Source organism: Protopterus annectens, chromosome 13.part0, assembly GCF_019279795.1.
Source record: "Protopterus annectens isolate FY-2018-M chromosome 13.part0, PAN1.0, whole genome shotgun sequence".
Taxonomy (NCBI): Eukaryota; Metazoa; Chordata; order Ceratodontiformes; family Protopteridae; genus Protopterus; species Protopterus annectens.
This window is the reverse complement of record NC_056747.1, coordinates 813,695,000-813,719,000: the sequence shown is the minus strand read 5'-3', so window position 1 is coordinate 813,719,000 and position 24,001 is coordinate 813,695,000. Positions and strand designations below refer to the sequence as shown.

Here is a 24,001-nt window from a genome sequence, read left to right as displayed (position 1 = left end):
GTAAATGGGAATGATGGGAATGAAGACTGCTCTCCTAGCAAGTGCATCTTAACAGGTCATCTGCACTGCAGTGGGCGAATGCGCAAAACCTGTAAATACCTGGGGTAGATTACCCAACAGTCTCTCAAAAAGATGAGCCAAATGAAGTTTACCGCAAAGCACTAATGTTATGAGTTGCTAACAAGCTTTCCTGAGTGCGATTCCCTCAACCTCCATTTGCCTGCTGTACGACTTTCAGTAAATTCACTAAACTGAACAGTTCTCATGGGTCATCACTGAAAAATGTTCCCTGCCCTTAGTGGATTTACCATGATACCAAATGAACATAAGGAAAGCATACATCAGGACAGAATGCCCTGACGTGGAAATACAAAATGAAATGTCTGAGCAGAAATACAAGTAGATAGCTAGGTGGTTTCAGTACAGACATCCTCTGTTGGTATATTGCTAAAATACGAATTAGAGGAAGTTAACTCCCAAGCAGAATGCCCTGTCTATAAAGCCTTCAAGTCCCAGAAATGAGACAGCTGTTACTCCATTTTGGAAAGAACTGTTATGGGTAAAACCTTCAAAGGCAACACAAAGACAGGGTAGTTCATCTTCCTACATTAAAAAAGATGAGTAGAACTCTATACCGACTACTACAGTGAAACCGCCAAAACGGTAACAACTTGAAAGAAACTCTATCCCCTATGCAAAATATATGAAAGCCCAAAGCTCTGTCAAGCAGGGTGAGGACCATTACAAATTACATTTATGTGACAGCACTCATGCTAGAAGAGACAGACTCACTGCTGTTAAACATTCATAAATGAATGGGATATAGCAACTGATGGTCAGCATTCTTCTGGCAAACAGAAAACGTTTCTCAGGTAAGGAAAACTGTTGCTTACCATGTCATGGCAGTCATCTAGCAGTCCAGCTGTAAGTGTGAAGCCATCTCTATTTTCCACTTTATTTTTTTGCAATGTTATGTCTAAACTATTAATTCTCCCTTCCCGAACACACAGCAAGGGCTACTTTCTTAAAAAAAAAAAAAGAAGCCCTGTCTTTTTGTAGGAAGGAAGGGGGTGCTTCTAAAAATATACACTTCCTCCCCATCAAGAGTAATTAAAATCTGTTACTAAAACTACATTAGCATGAACAAATCAGGGACAAAAATCCCTACGGATAAGAGAGAGGTTAAAAAACATGAATTATCGGAAACAAAAGGTGAAAGGTGGGTGGGCTGTTTCCACTGCATCAATGACCCTACTATTCAAACATCTATCAGCACCATCATATGGCTACTATGCTCAGCATAAAGATCCCTGCAACTTTCCATTCATAAATCAATGAGAGATTTCGCAGCAATGAAAGTCCTGAAGGAGAGGGACTATAGCCTGATATGAGGAACTGCAAAAGCACAGCCAGTCCTACACCTTTGACAGAGTAGTATGTATTGTTTAGGAAGGAAGTCAAGAGAAATAGCAGCTTCACAAATATTCCCAGCAGAAACATTCCTTAAGGCTGCACATCACTATGCCTTGACCTGTCAAGGTAGTCCTCCCTTCAGGTTACAAAAAAGTAACACTTTCCCAGCCACATGCAGTCTTTTCAGATTCTGGTCTGCTCTCCCCTATCACAGAGAGACAAACTAGTTAGATTACTTGAAGCCTTTTATCATGATAGCATATTACCTGAGCCGCCTGGCTATGCACTAATTGCGACTCCTTTGCTTTCTATCCTTAGGTTTAGGAAAAGTAAACATTAAGCTGGATACACCAACTTACACAGTTTTGAAGTCAACTTTGACATGGAGGCACTTAAACACCCTCTCCTTAAAGAAGGCTCTGTATGGTTACTTAGACATTAAGACTCAGATTCCTCCAGATCAGGTCATGGCCACAAAGTGTCTGAGAAAACAGAATTTAGGTTAACTGAGCTTACAGGTCCAGTCGACAACAGAATAAGTTTTACCAAGTCAGGAAAATGAGGTGCAAGGCTGGAGAGATGAGCTTTCAAACTGGTCTCCCTTGCACAGCATCATGCTAAGCCCTTCACAACAAACCTGGTTGAGGCAGTGGGTTCACAAGCAAAGTAGGCTGTAAGAGTATAAAAGATGCACCTTAAAAAGAAAGTACAGTTTTGTACCTACCATAAATGTAGATGTCCGATAGGTATGCATCTGCAGTCATCACATATGGGTTGTCCTGCCTCAGGCAGCCTCTCGGTCAGCCGGATTCCAAAGTCTGGGTCCTGCGTCGGCTGATGTCACCCCTTCCCCGACGTCAGAGCGCCTGGGGTATAAAAGCATCAGAAGATGCCATCTTCCTCAGTTTTTCTTGCCCCAGATGCCAGGTGCCCTCTAAGGAAGGCTAAATTTGGAGAAATGCAATAAATTCCAAACATGCACAAAAATATATACATATATAAAAACAAATACACCATAATAGATAACACCAGCTAGCTATGAGAGGGGAATGCACCCAAGAAATACCATAGAGGGGAAGGAGGGAGGGTAAACCTGACTGCAGATGCATACCTATCGGACATCTACATTTATGGTAGGTACAAAACTGTACTATGTCCTTCAAGGATGCATCTGCAGTCATCACATATGGGTAGAATACCATAGCCAATCTGGGGGTGGAGGATCTATGTAAAGGATGGTGTAGCTAAAATGCCCTGCAGGACTGCCGTAGCAAAGCCTGCTCTGGATCTGGAATATAAAGGTAAGTTGTAATGCTTGGAAAATGTATGCACGGAGCTCCATGTAGCAGCTTCTAAAATGTCCTTGGTAGCCACCCCTCTTAAGAAGGCAGTGGAGGTGGCTGTGGCTCTGGTCGAATGAGGTCTAATGTTAGCTGGCACAGTTTTTCCATGAAAGGAGTAACAGAAACGAATGCAATTCCCTATCCATTTTGAAATTGTTTTGAAATTGCTTTTCCTTGTGCACCAGCAGCATATGCTACCAACAACTGGTCAGTTTTTCTGTAATTTTTAGTTCTGGCCAAGTAGTAGCGCAACTGTCCGTGTATGTCCAAGGTGTGCAGAAGCTTTCCCCCTTTGTTTTGTGGATTTGGAAAGAAGGTAGGCAGGTGAATAGCTTGGTTTAATGAGACCCTAGATACCACCTTTGGCATAAATGAAGGATTGGTTCTCAATGAGACTCTGTCTTGATGAAAAATAAGAAATGGCTGTACTGCCACGAGGGCCTGCAACTCAGATACTCTTCTTGCTGAGGTTATGGCCAGAAGGAAGGCAGTCTTTCCAAGAGAGGTACTGTAGTTCTGCAGATGCTGCTGGTTCAAAGGGAGGCAGTGTTAGTTTTTCCAACACGAAGTTAAGGTCCCAAGTAGGCAGTGGTGGTTTCCTTGGAGGATTGATGTTTTTAATTCCTCTTAGAAACTGTCTTAGCAGCGGATGAGAGAAGACAGGTGGGATCAGTATTGTACTCTGCTGAAATTGCTGAAGCATGAATTTTAATGGAAGAGTAAGACAGGCCATTGTGGAGCATTTCTGCCAAGTATTCCAGGATATGTGCCATGTTCATAACTGTTGCATCTAGGCCCTTTGAGGTGCTCCAGGTGTGAAATCTTTTCCATTTTGCTGAGTATGCCTTTCTTGTGGAAGGCCTGCGGAGCTTCCATGATGATATCCTTCACTCTCTTGGATAGCTTATCCTGGTGATGAGTCAAGGTATTTTCCAGGCAGCTAGTTGTAATGTTTTCAGGTTGGGATGCAGTGTTTTGTAATTGTGCTGTCTCAGGAGAAGCGGCCATTGTGGCAGAAGCCATGGTTTTGTCCATGACATGCTCTTTAGCAATGGGTACCAGTGCTGTCTTGGCCAGTCCGGAGCTATCAGAATCACTCTTGGCTGCTCTGCCCTGATCTTCAGGAAGACCTTAGTTATTAATGGAAGAGGTGGGAATGCATACACTGTTAGAGTTCTCCAGCTGAAAGAGAGGGCGTCCACTTTCCATGCTTGTGGGTGGTATGTCCTTGAGCAGAATTTCTCCAGCTGATGATTGTGTGGGGAGGCAAAGAGGTCTATGTCCGGTCTCCCCCATGACTGTGTTATCTGATGGAAGATGTCTGGGTGCAGCATCCATTCGTGTGCATCCATGATGTTCCTGCTTAAGCTGTCCACCAGTATATTGTCCTTTCCTGGTACAAACTGGGATTGCAGCTGTATATTGAGAGTCAAGGAAAGTTCCCATAGATTCATTGCCAGTCTGCAAAGAGGGTAGGAATGGGTGCCTCCTTGCTTGTTTATGTACCACATAACTGTAGTGTTGTCTGTCCTTATTAGCAGGAGGCCTTGATGTAGAAATAACTTGAAGGCCTCGATTGCATGCATCACTGCCAGCATTTCCTTTTGGTTTATGTGCATGCGTAGCTCTTTTTGTGACCATAGTCCTTGAATGCATCCTCCTTCCATGTGCGCTCCCCATCCGTGGTCTGAAGCGTCCGTTGTAATGGTTTGGCTGGCTATTGGTATGCTGAAGGGCAAACCCCTGTTTGACTGGCTTGCTTGAGCCCACCACAGAAATTCCCTTTGAAGGCATGGGATGAGTGGTATCAAAGTTTCCAAGCTGTGACTGTGCTGAGTCCATAAACTCCTTAGGTACCATTGAGTTTCCTCATATGTAGCCTTGCTTGAGGAATCAGAAGAATGCAAGAAGCCATGTAACCCAGGGCCTGCAGGATTTTCCTTGCAGTCAGCTGAGTTTGTCTTGACAGGTTTTGAAGTAATCCGGTAGTTGGTTTTGTTTTTCTTCTGTGAGGAAAGCCATTTGGGTGGTTGTGTCTAGATCCGCACCCAGAAAAGTTATTCTTTGGGATGGTACAAGTCTTGACTTGTGAATGTTGACTGTATATCCCAAGGCCTGAAGAAGATAGATGGCATAATTCAAGTGTTTTACCAAAATTTGTTGGCTGTCCGCTTGTATAAGGCAGTCGTCCAGATACGGGTATATTTGCATCCCCTGAAGTCTGCAGTGTGCAATTACTGATGCCAGGCATTTCGTGAATACTCTGGGTGCAGTAGATAAGCCAAAGGGCAATGCTGAGAATTGATAATGCTCTGAACCTCCAAGAAATCGGAGGTGTCATCTGCAGCTTTGTCTGATAGGGACATGCAGGTATGCCTCCTTGAGGTCCAGAGTTACCAGCCAAGACCCCTTGCCCAGCATGGGAAGGAGTTGCTGTAGTCAGCATTTTGAATTTTGGCACAATGAGATAAGTATTTAGTGCGGACAAGTCGAGAATAGGCCTCCATTGCTTTGCTTTTCTTGGAACAAGGAAGAGTCTGGAATAAAACCCTTGGCCTTGTTCTGCGAGAGGAACCTTTTCTATTGCTTTCATTTTCATTAAGTTGGAGATTTGTTTCAAAGCCTCTGCCCTTTGATTTGGTGGCAGGTCTGGCATGCCTTTTCTTTTCGGTAATGTGTGGAAATGGAACCTGTATCCTTTGTCTATTACTTGTAGTCTCCATTTGTCCCTTGTAATAATGTGCCAATTTTCTGAAAATAAGGAAAGCTTTCCGCCCAAAGGTGCTTCCAACTGAGCCCTGGTTGGCGGTGTCAAAGTAAAGTCATTGAGTCTGTCCTTGTGCAGCAGTTGTAGGCCCTGCACTACCTCTCTGGTTGGGAGGCTGCCATTGACGTCCTCTGTAGGAGCCTCTATCTTGCCCTCTACCTCTGGCACGCCTGTTCTTGCCTCTCTGAAATCTGTCTGCGTCTGGAAAGGACCAGTTCATGGAAGGCCAATTTCTGCTGAATCTTGGTGGTTGGACTTGCATAAAATCTTTGACTGTTTGTACAGATTTTGCCTTTTCTTCAAATTTCTTTAAGACCTCCTGAGCAGTGTAGCCAAATAACTTTTGCTTTTCCAGTGGAGCATCCAGAAGCTTTGCTTTAACATGGTCTGGCAGAGATTGTTCCTTCAGCCAAGCATGCCTACATATGACTGAACCTGTCATAGCTGATCTACATGAAGCTTCCAATGCATCATAACCACATGCAAGAAATGGTTGCTAACCTGTTGAGAGTTATGTACCAGATCCTGAAGTGATTTGCGATCTAGGGGCTCAGGTGAAGACAGCTTTTTATGCAATTCATCTAACAAATATTCTTGGTACTGTATCATATGAAATTGACAGTTTAAAGCCCTCATAGAAAGGGTAGCAGAAGTATACACTTTTTTACCCCATCGCTCTAAAGCCCTGGACTCCCTTTCAGAGGGGAGTGGATTTTTTGTAGTGACAGCTGCAACCCCTTTAGGGCCCTGGGAAATAGTTTCTGGATCAGCAGAGTGGGCCTTGTAAAGGAAAAGACGCGATTCCGGGACCCTGTAGTACCTATCGGGTTTGGCAGGAGCCGGAGGGAGAGTGTCAGGGGTTGTGCTAGATTCAGAGTACACATCATCAATGACATTCAAAACAGGGGGAATAGCCAAAGGTATATGCTGAGGCAAATGCAAGAAGGTCCTTAATCTCTTCCTGGAATCAGAGAATTCCTGGCCCTGCCATTGGAAATGCTCCCTCATAGTGAGCAGAGTTTCCCCAAAAGACAGTTCTTCAGGAGGGGAGGCCGAAGGGATATATTCCTCTGCATCTGAATCCTTGTAGGCCGAAAAAGCCTCCTCCTGGTAGTCCGAGAGAGCAGAGCCATCAGAGGCCTCATCTGAGGAGAGGGGATCAGAGAGCTCAACCCTGGGCCTTTTTTCTGTAGGAGGTTGAGAGTCCCTGTCCGGATGAGGCTGAGAGCCCCTAATTAATGAAATAAGGTCCTCTGCTAGACTAAGGATCTGAGAACCTGTAGTGGGTCCCTGAGGGATAACCCTGGGAGGCATAGATTTTGAGTGCTTAGCAGCTTTAGCCCTAGAGAATGCCTTAATAGACATGGATGCAGGAGGCCTGGCTGCACCACGTGCTGGTGTAGTTTTGTCTAAGGGAATGGTGTCGGAAGGTTCCTGGACACCAGATTCCAAAGGAGATTCAACAACCGATACAGAAGTGGCCTCCGGGGCTGAGGTTGTCGGTTGTACGGTTTCGGTGGACGGTAGGACCAAGGACTCTGTTTCAGCAGAGACAGAGACACTCGCGGTAGGCCTGGCCGTGGTTTCAGCCGAAACCGCGGACAGCGTGAGTCGGTCCTTGTCCTTTCGTTTCTTTATTAAATGTGAAGTCGGAGTCTCCGATGGCATTTTGTAAGCAAAACTAGCCCCAAAAAATTCCTCTGCAAACTCCAACCGACATCTTAGAGTGCGTAGGTTGAAGGAAGCACAGGCAAAACAGGCCGAGACGTCGTGGTCTGGGCCTAGGCAAGGTAGGCAGTAAGAGAGGAAATCCTTATGAGGTATTTGTTTCCCACAAGTTAAGCAATTATTAATTTTATCTGACATCGGCTGAGGCAAGAAAGAGTCCCCAACGGGGTACTTAGCTTTTGAAATCTTCGGTTTAGCTGAATTACAGGAGCTGGCCAACCGGCACTTGCGAACTGCTTCTGCTTCGGGCACCACGCGGCAAGAAAGACAGAGGAAGATGGTGTCGGCTGACGCTTTTATACCCCAGGTGCTCTGACGTCGGGGAAGGGGCGACATCAGCCGACGCCGGACCCAGACTTTGTAATCCGGCCGACCGAAGGGCTGCCTGAGGCAGGACAACCCATATGTGATGACTGCAGATGCATCCTTGAAGGACATCTGCCATAACAGCCAAAAAAGTTTGGGGTACTGCAGAATTTAACTCAATCCCTACAATGGAACTCCAGAAGTTTGCACTGTAACTTCCAATGGGAGGAGCCAAAAAGTACAGTTTTGTACCTACCATAAATGTAGATGTTCGAGTGCTAATACAGCTGCAGTCATAACAGATGGGTTCTCCTGCCGTCAGGCGGGTCCTCGGTCGGCCAAATTCCAAAGTCTAGGTCCGGCGTCTGTTGTCGTCGCTTCTTCCCCGACGTCAGTGCGACAGGGGTATAAAGGAACCAGCCAACGCCATTTTCTTCAGTTTTTCTTACCCCAGATGTCAGGTGCCCCCAGAAGGAAGGCAATACATAAATTTGTGTAATAAAGTAGTGCAATATAATCAAAATACAGTAGTTGCAAGCAAATACACCATAAATGAATACCCCAATCAGGTTGTGTGAGGATGTGTTAGCCTATAGGCCTGTCCCAAGAGGGGAAGGAGGGAGGGAAACCTGGACTGCAGCTGTATTAGCACTCTAACATCTACATTTATGGCAGGTACAAAACTGTACTATGTTCATCGTGCATACAGCTGCAGTCATAACAGATGGGTAGAATCCCAAAGCTAAGAAAGGGGTGGTAGGCACTAGGTGGAACTAGGAGGAGCCAGGATGCCCTGCAAGACTGCAGTGGCAAAGCCTGCTCTAGTTTTGGAGTATAATGGTAGGTGGTAGTGCTTGGAGAAGGTATGCACAGAAGTCCAAGTGGCTGCTTCCAAAATATCTTTGGTAGGAACTCCTCTGAGGAAAGCTGCAGAGGTAGCTGTGGCCCTTGTGGAGTGAGATCTGATGCCTGTAGGTACAGTTTTGCCATGAAAAAATAGCAAAAGCGTATGCAGTGGGCTATCCATTTTGAGATTGTCTGTTTCGAAATTGGCTTTCCTTGAGTTCCTACAGCATAGGACACAAAGAGCTGTTCTGATTTTCTGAAAGGTTTTGTTCTGTCCAGATAATAACGGAATTGTCTGTGGATGTCCAAGGAATGCAGTAATCTCTCACCTTTGTTTTGAGGATTAGGATAAAAGGTGGGTAAGTGTATGGCCTGATTCAAAGCTACCCTGGATACCACTTTAGGCATAAAGGACGGGTTGGTTCGTAAGGAAACTCTGTCCTGACAGAAGATGATAAAAGGCTGCACAGCCATGAGAGCTTGAAGTTCTGAAACTCTACGAGCTGAGGTAATAGCCAGAAGGAAAGCTGTTTTCAAAAACAAAGATTGCAAATCTGATGAGGCAGCTGGCTCAAAGGGAGGCAAGGTCAGTTTTTCCAGAATGAAGTTGAGATCCCAAGCAGGTTATTGGTTGTTTCCTTGGGGGTCTTAGATTCTTAGCCCCTCTGAGGAAATGTCTTAAGAGAGGGTGAGAGGGTAAGGGTGGATCAGTGTTGTATTCTGCAGAAATGGCTGAGGCATGGATTTTGATGGAGGAGAATGAAAGTCCGCTGCTTAGCAGCTCAGCTAAATGCTGTAGTATTTGAGGTAAATTCAGTTTTCCAGGATCCTGGCCCTTTTTCTCATTCCAGACACAAAACCGTTTCCATTTTGCAGAGTAAGCTTTTCTAGTGGACGGCCTTCTGGCCTCCAAAATGACATCCTGCACCTCCTTGGAGAGCAGGGGTCTGTTGTGATTCTAAGGAATCTTCCGCGCGGCTAGATTGAGTGTTTTTACCTGGCTGTGAAGAGTTTTGAAGCTGTGCTGAGTCAGAAGAAGAGGCATTAGAGGCAGGGCCCATGGTGGGGAATGCGTCAGGCTCCTCAGGAGTGGGTACCAGTGTTGTCTTGGCCAGTCCGGAGCAATGAGAATCATCTTTGGTCTGTCTGCTCTGGTCTTTCAATAGAACTTTGGGCAGCAGAGGAAGAGGTGGGAAAGCATAAACTGTCATTGATGTCCAACTGAAAGAGAGAGCGTCCACTCTCCAGGCCTTTGGATGGAAAATCCTTGAGCAGAATTTTGTCAATTGGTGATTTTTGTGGGAGGCAAAGAGATCTATGTCTGGCCTTCCCCATGCTTGGATTATTTCTGTAAAAACTTTTGGATGCAACTTCCATTCGTGTGGATCTGTCATATTTCTGCTTAGGTTGTCTGCCAGTGAGTTTTCTTTGTCTGGCAAGTACTGTGCTTGTAGTTCGATTTGTAAGTCCATGGCCATGTTCCAAAGTGACATGGCCAGTCTGCATAGGGGGTATGAATGTGTTCCTCCCTGTTTGTTTATGTACCACATAACTGTGGTGTTGTCCGTTCTTATCAATAGTTGACCTGGTTGCAGAAGGTCCTTGAAAGCTATAATAGCATTTATTACTGCTAGCATTTCCTTTTGATGTGAAGTTGCTTTTCTTTTTGGGACCATTTGCCCTGAATGCACCGATCTGTCATGTGTGCCCCCCAGGCGTAGTCCGAGGCGTCTGTTGTGATGACTTGATTTACTTGAGGCTTGCTGAATGGAAGACCTGTGTTTGTTTGGCATGCTTGAGCCCACCACAGAAATTCCTTTTGCAGACATGGAATTAGTGGTATTATTGTTTCCAAACTGTGGCTGTGTTGAGACCATATGTTTTTCAGGTACCACTGAAGTTTCCTCATATGCAGCTTTGCACATGGGATTAGTAAGATGCAAGATGCCATGAATCCCAGAGCCTGCAGGATTTTCCTTGCAGTCATCCTGGTGCAATTTGCTAGTGCTCTGAAGTATTGAGTTAGTTGCCCCTGCTTCTCTGGCGTGAGGTAGGCCATCTGGGTGTTTGTGTCCAAGCTGGCACCCAGGAAAATTATCTTAAGAGAGGGTATTAGCCTTGATTTCTTTTTGTTGACTGTGTATCCCAGAAAGTTCAACAACATTATTACATAAGCCAGATGTTTCAGAAGAATGTGCTTGCTGTCCGCTTGGATCAGGCAGTCGTCCAAATAGGGGTATATTTGTATCCCTTGAAGTCTGCAGTAGGCAATTACTGATGCCAGGCATTTCGTGAATACTCTGGGCGCAGTAGATAAGCCAAAGGGCAATGCAGAGAATTGATAATGGGTTGAACCTGCAAGAAATCTGAGGTATCTTCTGCAGTTTTGTCTGATTGGGACATGCAGGTATGCCTCCTTGAGGTCTAATGTTACCAGCCAAGACTCCTTGCCCAGCATCGGAAGAAGTTGCTGTAGAGTGACCATCTTGAATTTTGGTACGAGTAGAAATGTGTTTAGGATGGATAGGTTCAAAATAGGTCTCCAAATCTTTTCCCTTCCTTGGTACCAGGAATAGCCTGGAATAAAAACCTTGAACTTGTTCGTGCATAGGTACCTCTTGAATAGCTTTCATGTGTATGAGATCTGTAATTTGCCTTTGTGCCTCTGCCCTTTGATTGTGTGGCTATTTTGGCATGCCTCTCATTTTTGGAAGGGTGTGAAAATGGAATCTGTAGCCTCTGTTTATAATGTCCAGGATCCATTTGTCTTTTGTGACAATATGCCAATTTTTTGAAAATAATGCCAGCTTTCCTCCTAAGGGGGCTGCCATTTGAGTCTTGCTTGGCATGCAAAGGGGAAAGTCATTGGGCTTGCTTTCTGAATGATTGCGAATTATCCTCATCACCTCTGTGTAGGAGCTTGCCATTGTCTGCCTCTAAACGATCCTTGGGATTGTCCTCTGCCCCTCGGGCGCCTGTATCTGCCTCTTTGGGGTCTGTCCGTGGCTGGAAAGGACCAATTTTTGGAAGGCCAATTTCTACTGAAACGTGGGGTTGTACCTGTAGAAAATCTTTCACAGTTTGCATTGATTTAGCCTTTTCCTCCATTTTCCTTAATACCTCCTCAGCATTAGCACCAAATAATACATCCTTTTGAAGAGGGGCATCTAGTAATTTAGCTTTGACATGATCAGGCAAGGTTTGTTCCTTGAGCCAGGCATGTCTACGTATGACTGACCCTGTAACAGCAGCTCTACATGAGGCCTCTAGAGCATCAAAACCACATTGTAAGGTATGCTTACCCACTTGTTCTGCACTATGCATCAAATCCTGCAACTCCTTCAAGTCTGGTTGTTCAGGTTGTGACATTTTACTTTTCAATTGTGATAACAAAAACTGTTGGTATTTTAGCATACGGAACTGACAGTTTAAGGCCCTCATGGTTAAGGTAGCCGAGGTATATACCTTTTTTCCCCACCTTTCTAAGGATCTGGAATCTCTCTCTGAAGGTAATGGATTTTTAGCAGTGGAGGCCTTAATTCCCTTGGGGCCCTGTGAGATGGTTTCTGGGTCAGCAGCATGGCTTTTGTATAGAAATTGGTGTGAGTCAGGAACCCTGTAGTACCTGTCAGGCTTAAATGGGGCTGGAGGCAGAGAGTCCGGGTTAAGGCAGGCCTCGGAGTAAACATCATCTAGGATGTCCAAGACAGGAAGTATAGCCAGAAACCTGTGCTGAGGTAGTGAAAGAAATTCCCTAAGCCTTTTCTTGGAATCTGAATAATCTTGGCCCTCCCAGTGGAAGTGTTCCCTTAAGGTATGCAAAGTTTCCCCAAATGAGTAATCTTCTGGGGGGGATACAGAAGGAATGGACTCCTCCGCATCAGAGTCTTCAAAAGGGTAGTAAGAATTTTCCTGATCATCAGAGTGCTCTGAAATAATGGAGCCCTGATCAGAGGAGGGGGATTCTTCCTCCACTCTGGGCCTTTTGTCCAGTGGGGGTTGAGAACCCCTGATAAGAGTAATTAAATCCTCAGCCATTTTAAGCATCTGTTTTTTAGGCATGGGGCCTGGAGATGGGCCCTGTGTAGCTTGTCTCTTAGAGTGTATGGCTGCTTTAGACTTAGTGAAAGCCTTGATGGAGAAAGAAGAGGAAGGTCTGAAGACACCTTGAGGTAGGTAGACCTGTCCACATTTTGAGGTTAAACGCCAAGAGTGGCTTCGGTATTTGTAGTCTGGGTGTAGGCCGAGGAGCCTGCAGCCTCGGGCCCAGGAGGCACCGCCAAAGAAGTGTCGTCAGTAGTCAGGGGCTGCGTAGACGCCTCGCTGAGAACCGGACCACGTGTAGTCGGCTTTGGCGTGGTGTCGGTAGAGGCTGCGGACCTCGTGTGTCGGTCCTTATCTTTGCGTTTTTTAGACAAAACTGGAGTCGGTAGTCGGCGTATCCGATGACATAATATAGTTGAATGTTTTTCCAAAATAATGCTGGGCGAACTCGCCCGACGCTTAATGGTGCGTTTGTTGAATGTAGCACAAAAGCGACAGACCGAGACGTCGTGGTCTGGGCCTAAGCAAGGTATACAGAGGGAATGGAAATCCTTACGCGGTATTTGCTTCCCACATGAAATACAATTATTAACTTTGTCTGACATCGGTCTGAGGCAAGAAACATTTCCCCAATGGGGTACTTAGCTTTCAAGAAGACTTCGGTTTCAAAATTTTCGTAATCTCAGGAGCTGGCCGACCGGCACTTGCGAACTGCTTCTGCTTCGGGCACCGCGCGGCAAGAAAGACTGAAGAAAATGGCGTCGGCTGGTTCCTTTATACCCCTGTCACACTGACGTCAGGGAAGAAGTGACGACAACCGACGCCGGACCTAGACTTTGGAATTCGGCTGACCGAGGACCCGCCTGACAGCAGGAGAACCCATCTGTTGTGACTGCAGCTGTATGCACGATGAACATCCATTGACAGAATAAAATATCCTCTCATAAAAAAGTTATGTACTCACCATAACGTTCCATTTGAGTAGTTGGATTTCATTTGTCATCAACCTGTGGGAATCGGATCAGAGACTGCAGCTTCACCAACATCTGATCAGAGCTCCAAGCCCTTACCCATAATAGCCCTCCAGCTCCCTCCCTCCCTCAGATCGAGTTTGCTACACCATACACATAAACCCAATCAGATATACCTTACCAACAATGAAAAAAGTACAGTTTTGTACCTACCATAAATGTAGATGTTCGAAGATCCACATTGCTGCAGTCCTTACATATGGGTAGTCCGCTGTCCTCGGTCGGCCCGAATACCAAAGTATTAGGCTGACGTCGGTCAAGGCGCTTAAAACTGACATCAGGACGTCAGGGTACAAAAGCGCATGACCGACGTCATATCCTCAGTCTTTTCTTGCCCCAGATGTCAGAAGGCCCTAAAAAGAAAGGGCAAAGCCCAAAAACAGCAAAAAACAACCAACCACCCCTGCACTAACCATATTTACAATATTTACAACCCAAACCACACAACCACCTCTAACTACAGAGGGAAGGAGGGAGGGTAATTGGACTGCAGCAATGTGGATCTTGAACATCTACATTTATGGTAGGTACAAAACTGTACTATGTTCTTCATCTCACATTGCTGCAGTCCTTACATATGGGTAGAATCCCAAAGCAGAGGTAAGGGAGGATGGCAAAACTATACAGCATTAGGAGCTGCCAAAATGCCCTGTAAAATTGCAGTGGCAAATCCAGCCCTAGATTTAGAGTAAAGTGGAAGGTGGTAATGCTTAGAGAAAGTATGCACTGAACTCCAAGTAGCTGCCTCCAAAATATCCTTAGTAGCCACCCCTAAAAAGCTGTAGAAGTGGCAGTAGCCCTAGTGGAATGAGGCCTAATCCCAGTTGGAATCTCCTTACCATGATGGGAATAACAGAAAGCAATACAAAACCAATCCACTTAGAAATAGTTTGTTTTGAAACAGGTTTGCCCTGAGAACACAAAGCAAATGAAACAAACAACTGCTGAGACTGCCTGAACCCTTTAGTTCTGCTCAAATAATATCGCAACTGTCTGTGTATATCCAAAGTGTGCAAAATCTTCTCCCCTTTATTTTGGGGTTTGCATAAAAAGTAGGCAAATGAATAGTTTGGTTTAAAGCCACACTAGAAACCACTTTAGGCATAAAGGAAGGGTTAGTACGCAGAGACACCCTATCCTTGTGGAAAATTAAGAAAGGCTCAACCGCCATAAGGGCCTGTAATTCAGAAACCCTTCTCGCAGATGTAATGGCCAACAAAAAAGCAGTCTTCCATGATAAATATTTCAACTCGGCAGTCGCTGCAGGCTCAAAAGGTTGTAGAGTGAGTTTCTCCAACACAAAATTGAGATCCCAAGCAGGAGTAGGAGCTCTACGTGAGGGTCTTATATTCTTTGCCCCTCTAAGGAATTGCTTAAACAAAGGATGAGAAAACAATGGTGGGTCACAGTCATAGTGAGCAGAAATTGCTGCAGCATGAACCTTTATAGAGGAGAAGGACAAACCTTTGTCCAATAACTCAGTAAGGTATTGAAGAGCAACACTTAAGTTAGGTTTAGAAACATCAAAGTCCTTTGCTGTACTCCAAATTAAAAATCTCCTCCATTTATCTGCGTAAACTTTCCTTGTACTAGGCCGTCTGGCCTCCAAAATAACATTCAAAACTTGTTGTGGAAGCTGAGACCCTCCAGGGTTTAAAACAGAATATGCCAGGCTGTTAGATGTAGAGAGTGAAGTTTGACATGGAGTAAATGACTGTTCTCCTGAGACAGCAGGTGTGGAATCGAAGGCAAAGGCCATGGAGGCTCCCATACCAGACTTCTCAGTAATGGGTACCAGTGCTGTCGAGGCCAATCCAGAGCTATTAAAATCATGGTTGGCTTGTCCTGTCTGACCTTCAGGAGTACCTTTGGGAGGAGAGGCAGTGGTGGAAAGGCATACACGTGAAGATTGCTCCAATTGAATGAGAGAGCATCCACTTTCCAAGCTGTGGGATGAAACCTTTTGTGCAAAACTTTGGCAGCTGGTAATTTAGTGGAGAAGCGAACAGATCTATGTCTGGAGTTCCCCATAACACTGTCAATTTTGAAATACATGAGGATCCAATTTCCACTCGTGGGGATCCATAATTTGTCTGCTCAACACATCTGCTAAGGAGTTCTGTGCTCCTGGCAGAAACCTTGCCTGAAGATTTAGCTGCAAACTGAGAGCAGTCTCCCACAAAATCATTGCTTGTCTGCATAGAGGATATGAATGTGTCCCCTTGCTTGTTGATGTACCACATGACAGTTGTGTTGTCTGTTTGAATCAACACCTGCCCTGGAAGAAGTAAATCCTTGAAAGCTATCAATGCAAATTGGACTGCTAACATCTCCTTCAAGTTGATATGTAAATGTTGAAGTCTGGCAGGCCACGTGTCTTGTATCCATTTTCCATTTAGATGAGCTCCCCAAGCTTTGTCTGAGGCATCTGTCGTTAGAATCTGACTCGCCTCTGGTCGGGTCACAGAGAGTCCCTTGTTTAGGTGACATTCCTGAGCCCACCACAAAAATTCCTTTTGAATGCAAGGTATTATCTGAATGACAGTGTCCATATCTTGGCAGTGTTAAGGCCCATACATTTTGAGATACCATTGTAGCTTCCTCATATGCAGTTTGGCATTGGGAAGTACCAGAATACAAGATGCCATGAACCCCAAGGCTTGAAGGACTGTCCTTGCAGTCAGCCTGGACTGACGAGACAATTGATGGAAATAAAGAGAAAGATTATTTTGTTTGTCCGGGGTTAAAAAGGCCATCTGGGATGCTGTATTCAGTCTCACACCCAGAAAGCACATGTCCTGAGAGGGTACTAGACTGGACTTTATTTCGTTCACAGAATACCCTAGGCATCTTAGCACTGCCATCACATACTGTAAATGATGAAGAAGTTCGTCCTTTCCTTGAGCCAGAATCAGGCAATCGTCCAAATAAGGATAGATTTGTATTCCTCTTAGCCTGAAGAAAGCTACCACTGGAGCCAGAACCTTCGTGAACACTCTGGGCGCAGTAGATAAGCCAAAGGGCAATGCAGAGAACTGATAATGAAAAGTCCCAGGCCGAAACGCAGATACTTCCTGCAACTGGGCCTGATAGGAACATGAAGGTAAGCCTCCTTGAGATCCAGAGTCACCATCCAGTGATCTTTGCCCAGCAGAGGCAAAAGCTGTTGTAACGTCAACATTTTGAACTTGGGAATGTCCAGATATGTGCTGAGGATAGATAAGTCCAAAATGGGTCTCCACGTGTCCCCTTTCTTTGGTACTAGAAACAGGCGAGAATAAAATCCTAGGCCCACTTCTGGCAGAGGGACCGGTTGTATAGCTCCTATTTGAAGTAGAAGAGAAATTTGGTTGTGAGCCTCTAGTCTTTGCTGAGGAGGAACGTCTGGCATGCCTTTGAAAGGAGGCAAGGTATGGAAATAAAACTTGTAACCTCGGTGTATGATATCCAGTACCCATTTGTCTTGGGTAATTAAAATCCAATTTTCCTTGAAAAGTGCCAACCTTCCTCCCAAAGGTGCTGCCAGGCAAGAGGGATCTGGCAGCTGAAAAAGTAGGTCATTGGGCCTGTTTACGAAAGGACTGGCCCCTACCCTCACTTTCGAAGATTGTGCAGGTGAACTCCCTGTTCTAGGTCTGAAGGAACTCTGAGCTCTGCCCTACCACGTCTAGATCTACCCCTAGACTGAGAATCATAAGAAGGATACGTCCACCCCTTAGCAGGCCAATTCCTACTAAACTTTGGAGGCTGAACTTGCAAAAAATCCTTAACAGTCTGCATAGACTTAGCCTTGTCCTCCATTTTCTTCAAGACTGATTCCACAGGTGGACCAAACAACACTTCAGACTGCAAAGGAGCATCCAAAATCCTTGTTTTAACATGGTCAGAAAAATTCTGATCCTTCAGCCAGGCGTGCCTGCGAAGAACTGAACCAGTGGCAGCCACCCTAGACGAGGCCTGCACAGCATCAAAACCACATTGCAAAGAATGCTTACCAACCTGCTCAGAGACATGCACCAAATCCTGTAATTCTTTACACTCAATGCCTTCTGCCAGAGCATCCACCTTAGATTTCAATTGAGAAAGAAGAAAGTTTTGATATTTCAACATATGAAACTGGCAATTCAAAGCCCTCATTGCTAAGGTAGAAGAAGTATAGACCTTCTTTCCCCATCTATCCAAAGCTCTGGCCTCTTTATCTAGAGGAACCGGATTTTTTACAACAGAGGCCTTAACACCCTTGGGTCCCTGACTAATAGTTTCTGGGTCCGCCCTAGGACTCTTATAAAGATATTTATGAACCTCAGGCACCCTGTAATACCTATCTGGTTTAACAGGCGCAGGAGGCAGAGAATCAGGATTAAGCGAAGCCTCTGAAAACACATCCTGCACAACATCCAGAACAGGTGGTATAGCTAAGGGCCTATGTTGAGGTAAAAGCAAAAATTCCCTAAGCCTTTTCCGAGAATCCGAGAAGTCTTGACCTTCCCACTTAAAATGCTCCCTCATAGAGTGAAGTGTCTCTGAAAAAGAAAAATCCTCTGGAGGAGAAGCAGAAGGAGTGGAATCTTCTGCATCAGAATCAGAATAAGGAGAGTACTCCTGCAAGTCTTCAACCGAAGACTCTGAAACATCTGAAGCCTGTTCAAAACTTCCCAACTCTGGCTCCACCCTAGGCCTCTTATCAGGAGGGGGCAAAGAACCTCTAATCAGAGTAATCAAATCTTCTGCCATTTTAAGCATGTGCTTCTTAGGCACAGACCCTGCTGAACTAGGAGTGACACCAACAGAAGCTAAACCTGGCCTGCCCCTGGGAGAAGCCTTGGAAACAGAAGGAGAGGGCCTAACCACCCTGGGAAGGGAGGGAGTACAGTAACCTGAGAAGCCCCTTCAGCCTGCCCTGCCTCAAGAGAGGCCACATCCTGCAAAATTAAAGTCTCCCCCTGAGACTCTAAAGAAGTCTCCGTCGGACCCACGGTTCCACTGAAGCCTCTAAAGAACCGGCGTCCGAACGGACGACTCATCTTGCCTGGGTTTAACTGTTTTGTCTTTGCGCTTCTTCGTGGAAGCGGGCGCCGGAGAATCCGGCGGCATATTATAATTGCACCGCTTACCGAAGACCAGCCTAGCACAATCTAACCTTCGCTTAATAGTGCGCTTATTGAACCTAGCACAAAAGCGACACCCAACTACGCCGTGCTCAGGCCCCAAACAAGGAATGCACAAAGAATGATAATCCCTATGCGGTATCTGTTTCCCACAAGAAATACAATTATTCACTTTTTCTGACATCCGGTACTACACTGAGGCAAGAAAAAACCAAAATAATCCCCAACGGGGTACTTAGCCAACTTGGATTCGGTCTGAAACTCCGAACTCGAAAAATTTCAGAACGCCGAACGGCACTTGCAACGCTGCTTCTGCATCGGACCACGCGGCAAAAAAGACTGGGGATATGACGTCGGTCATGCGCTTTTGTACCCTGACGTCCTGATGTCAGTTTTAAGTGCCTTGACCGACGTCAGCCTAATACTTTGGTATTCGGGCCGACCGAGGACAGCGGACTACCCATATGTAAGGACTGCAGCAATGTGAGATGAAGAACATCAGGAGAGCCGCATAAGTGCTCTCTCTTGCCTACCAAATTAAGAGCATAATGAGAAGATCAGGGGGAGGGAAGGACAGTTGATGACAAATGAAGTCCAAACAGTCAGATGGAACGTTATGGTGAGTACATATCTTTATCTGAAGTGGTTGATAACATTTGATCATCATCCTGTGGGACAGAGTGCCCAGCTACCAAACTCTTGGGTGGCCCTCATGGAAGAATATTTCGGAGCACTGTGGAGCCAAAGGATGCTCTCCTAGATATGTCCCAATTTATGATAAATGAAGGTGTGAGAGGAGGACCAAGTAGCCACTGAACAAATATCCAGACACACCCTAGGCAAAAAAGCTGCTGATGTAGCCATGGACCTGGTAGAATGGGCATATAATCCTACCGAGAAGAGACAAGCCTCAGTCTTTGTAAACCTGAAGGATGCAAAGGGAAAGCCATCTGGCAATGGTTACCTTAGATATCGGTTTGCCCAGAAAAGGTGTAGAAAATGACACAAACCACTGGTCAGACTTGTGAAAGGCCTTAGTCCTATAAGTAGAAATGTACCTGTATGTAGGTCTAATAAATGCAATTTATATTCACCCCTGTTCTGAAAATATGGAAAGAAAACAAGTAAATTGATCGTTTGACATTTGTTTCAGAGGCTATTTTAGGAAGAAAAGGACTAGTACGAAGTGAAACCCTGTCTTTATGGAAAATCATATATGGAAGTTTGACAGATAATGCCTGGAGTTCTGATCCTCTCCTAGCTGAAGTGATGGCCACTAGGAAAGCAGTCTTACACAACAAAAATTGTAGATCCACAGAAGCAGCCAGTTCAAAAGGTGGAGCAACCAAAGCCTGTAAAACTAAAGTTAAATCCTATCCATCTCCAGATCCTAACCATCTCCGAAACATGGTTAAAACCCCATATAAAAGACTCTGAAATTATTCCTCCAAACTATTCTATCATAAGAAAAGACAGGTCCCATAAAAAGGGGGTGGAGTAGCTCTCCTATACTCATCCTCATTGTCAGTTACCCCCTATAACAAACCTGTTCCACACTTTAATAATGCTGAACTACTCCTCACATTACTCCAAGTTAACCTACATAAAAACATATGTATAGCCTCACTCTATATCCCCCCAGGGGATAATATTTCTACACTTGAAGAAATCCTCTCCTGGCTCTCCAATATTAACAATGAAACTATAATCTTAGGAGACATGAACATTAACTGGGCCTCCATTCAATCTCCTAAAAAACACCTTAATATCAACCTCTACAATTTTTCACAGCTAATCAACTCTGTAACATACCCCTCAAAAAACATCTCTAGTGGCAGTATTCTAGACTGGATCCTAGTCTCTCATCCCCACTTCTTCTCTGATAGTGGCACTCTTCCTGATCCCCTCAGTGACCACATACCCATCTTCACTCATCTACTCCCATCACTCCTGCAACGCACCCATAATTATATTACAATCCGTAACCAAAAAAACTTTAATCCAACATCCTTTTCTAACTCTCTAAAAGCAATTAACTGGAATTGTCTAAAAACATTATCTCTAGATAATGCCGTTGCCCACTTCAACTCAATATTCCTAAAACTACTCGACTCCCATGCACCCTTAAGGACTAAGAATTAAAATTAAAACAGCCCCTTGGCTAACCAAAAACACGCTAGCATCTATGTGGCACAGAGACAAAGTCTGGGCACATTACCTGAAAAACAAATCCCCCCTAGTCCACAATGAATATAAAATACTTCGAAATAAGGTAAAAAAGCTCAATCTCCGACCGACAAAACTACTTTTCCAGACTTCAAAACAATAATAAATCAAACCCTCAGAAATTCTGGAAAGGTATCTCTACTCTACTTAACCCCAGCAAACCAGATACCCCTACCCCAGACCCAAACGCTCCTGACCAAGACTTGGCTACCCAATTTAACTCTTTTTTCACTGAATCCATTTCCAAATTAATGTCATCTTTCTCTAACACCACTACATTCTCCAAAACTCCCTTACCATCCCCAACCATCTCTCTACCCTACTCTGCTACTACTTCCTCATTCCCATCTACTAACTCCTATCCCTCCACTCCTTCTCCTACTCCTACTACTTCATCAGCTTCATCTGCCCCTAATTCTCCCTCTTCACACACTTCTTTTTTCTCATTTAAACCTATACCCACTTCTACTATAAAGAAACTCCTTATGAAACTGAAGCCATGCACCAGTGCTCCTGATAACATCCCTTCTTACTTTCTTAGCAAAGCTGCTGAAGCAATCGCTTACCCTATTAGCATTTTAATCAACCGGTCTATCCAAGAATGTATAGTACCCCAAGTCTGGAAAAGAGCCTTTATCATACCTCTACATAAAGGTGGCAACAACGTTACTAATTTCCGCCCCATCGCTATTCTGTCCCCCATCTTTAAACTCCTAGAAATGTGTATCCAACTACAACTCCCTCCACATCTCTTAGATAATCACCTACTAACTCCCACACAACATGGATTCAGACCACATCATAGCACTATGACCGCCCTCCTCTCCTTCCTTGAAACTGTAAATAAAGCCCGTGACTCTGGCCAAATTGTTTCTACCCTACTACTCAACCTCTCTAAGGCCTTTGACACTATCTCTCTCAGCCTGCTACTTACTAAACTTTCAAAACTTAACCTATCTCCCTCCTCCTTGAACTGGTTCTCCAGCTACTTATCGAACAGATCTCAAGCAGTCAAATGGAAAAAGGCCACCTCCTCATTTCTAAATACTCCTATTGGGGTACCCCAAGGCTCTATACTGGGTCCCCTTCTCTTCAATATATTTATAAATGATTTCCGCAACTCTATCGCATTCTCAGGCATCATCCAATATGCCGATGATTCTACTATTATCTGCACTGCCACCTCTATCCCCTCACTCCTAAAACTGACTCAAGATGCTTTTACAACAGAGCAATGGATGAAAAGGAATCACCTAGCAGTCAATGCCTCTAAAACCAAATTAATGTTATTCACCCCTTCTAAGGCAACTTCTTTCAATATAAACACATTCCACATCTCTAGTCAAAATAATCTACCTCTGGAACTGGTGTCCGAGACCAAGTTACTTGGGGTCCAAATTGATAACCAGCTCAAATTCAACTCCCACCTACAGTTAAATATCAAGAAAACCCATCAAAAACTAGGTATGCTTTACCGACAAAATCATTACCTTCACCTGCTACCAAAATCACCCCCTCTACCTCATTTCTTATCCCCTCCCTTCTCTATGGAGCTCCACTCCTAACTAATCTACAGACCTCTCTAAAAACACAACTTTCCTCTTGCTACAACAAAATTGCCAAGTTCGCTAGCAACCACAAGTCCTCCACCCACCACTGTTCCTCTCTCCAAAAACTAAAATGGCTAGAGCTACCCAGTTATCTCACATATACTCAACTAAATCTTGTGCATAAGCTCATTTTCAACCCCTCTCTCTGTCCCTCCCTTTCATCAGCCTTTAAAATGCACCTTCCTGCTAGAGTATTAAGGTCCAACAATCAAAATCTATTAGAAGTATATAAACCAACTCGTCCCCCAGGCAAAAATCTTCTGTCTTATGGCCTTGCACGCCTTTGGAACTCCCTACCACCTTCCATTCGCACCACCCCAAACCATTTTATATTTAAAAGATCTCTTCACTCACATCTAGTATCCCAGTGGGAATGCACTTGCTCCCACCCCACATAACTAACACTTGCAAACTCCATCTTCCTTCTTCCTCTGTGTCCTCCTGCAACTTTCCTTATTACCCACCCTAACTCATACATATTATTATTCCTACAATAATCGGAAAGAATACGCTAGGCCACAATTCCTAAGTATTGCTTCCCTAATACGTTATTACTTCTCAGTACTTTTGTGCATTGCTTTCTAATATGTTATTATTCCTCAGTATTGTTGTGAAATGCTTCAAATATGTTATTTCTCAGTACTTTTGTGCTAAATTTCCCTTTAGTCTGTATTGCCTATTAATTTCATCACTAGACTGTACTCACTCTAGTTTTTGTTGTATTATTTGCAAATCGTTTTTTCTTGTATGATTAACTTCTGATAATTGTATAATTTGTACATCTATTAAGAATAACCTACTGTAACCTACTTAGTTTTGGAGCTTTTCTCCCCAGGACTCCATTGAAAACGGGTTCATTTTGCCCAATGGACTATCCTGGCAAACCAACTGCAAATAAAGAAAGAAATAAATAAAATAAATCCCGAGGAGGAGGAGTTTTAACCGAGGGCCTTAAGAGAAAAAGTACCTTTAATGAAGGTTTTACAAAGCTGGAGTAAAGCTAACGAAGCTATGTTGTCACCTATATGGAAGACGGAAATGGCAGCCAATTGAACTTTTACTGTAGATGAGCTAGCGCCCTGCTGGAAAATGTGCGCCAAGAATTAAAGGACCGCCGGGACAGAAGCCATGAAAGGATCCAAAGCTCTTTAAGCCCAGATTGAAATACGCTTCCATTTGCTAAGGTATAGCTTTCTGGTGGACGATTTATGAGCTGCCAGTAGAATAGTCTTGACCGGAGAAGAAAGACCAGGAGTCCTAGCAATCAACGGAACTGTAGCAGCCAAGCTGTAAGCTTCAGACTGACCAGGTCTGGATGAGGCACCCTCAAAGGGTGTGAGATGAGATCCAGTACCAGATCCAAGATCGATGGAGGAACTATCAGATGAGACCAAAGGAAGGGAAAAGTACAGTTTTGTACCTACCATAAATGTAGATGTCCGATAGACATGCAACTGCAGTCATAACATGTGGGTTGTCCTGCCTCAGGCAGCCCTCGGTCTGCCGGATTCCAAAGTCTGGGTCCGACGTCGGCTGATGTCGCATATCTCTCCGACGTCAGAGCGGCTGGAGTACATAA

General features: G+C 44.6%; 1 protein-coding gene across 1 annotated transcript in view; it reads right to left on the bottom strand.

Moving 5' to 3' along the window:
- Positions 1-24,001, bottom strand: part of MED13 (mediator complex subunit 13) — a 3,555,174-nt gene that overhangs the window by 1,962,200 nt on the left and 1,568,973 nt on the right. The window lies entirely within an intron of this gene.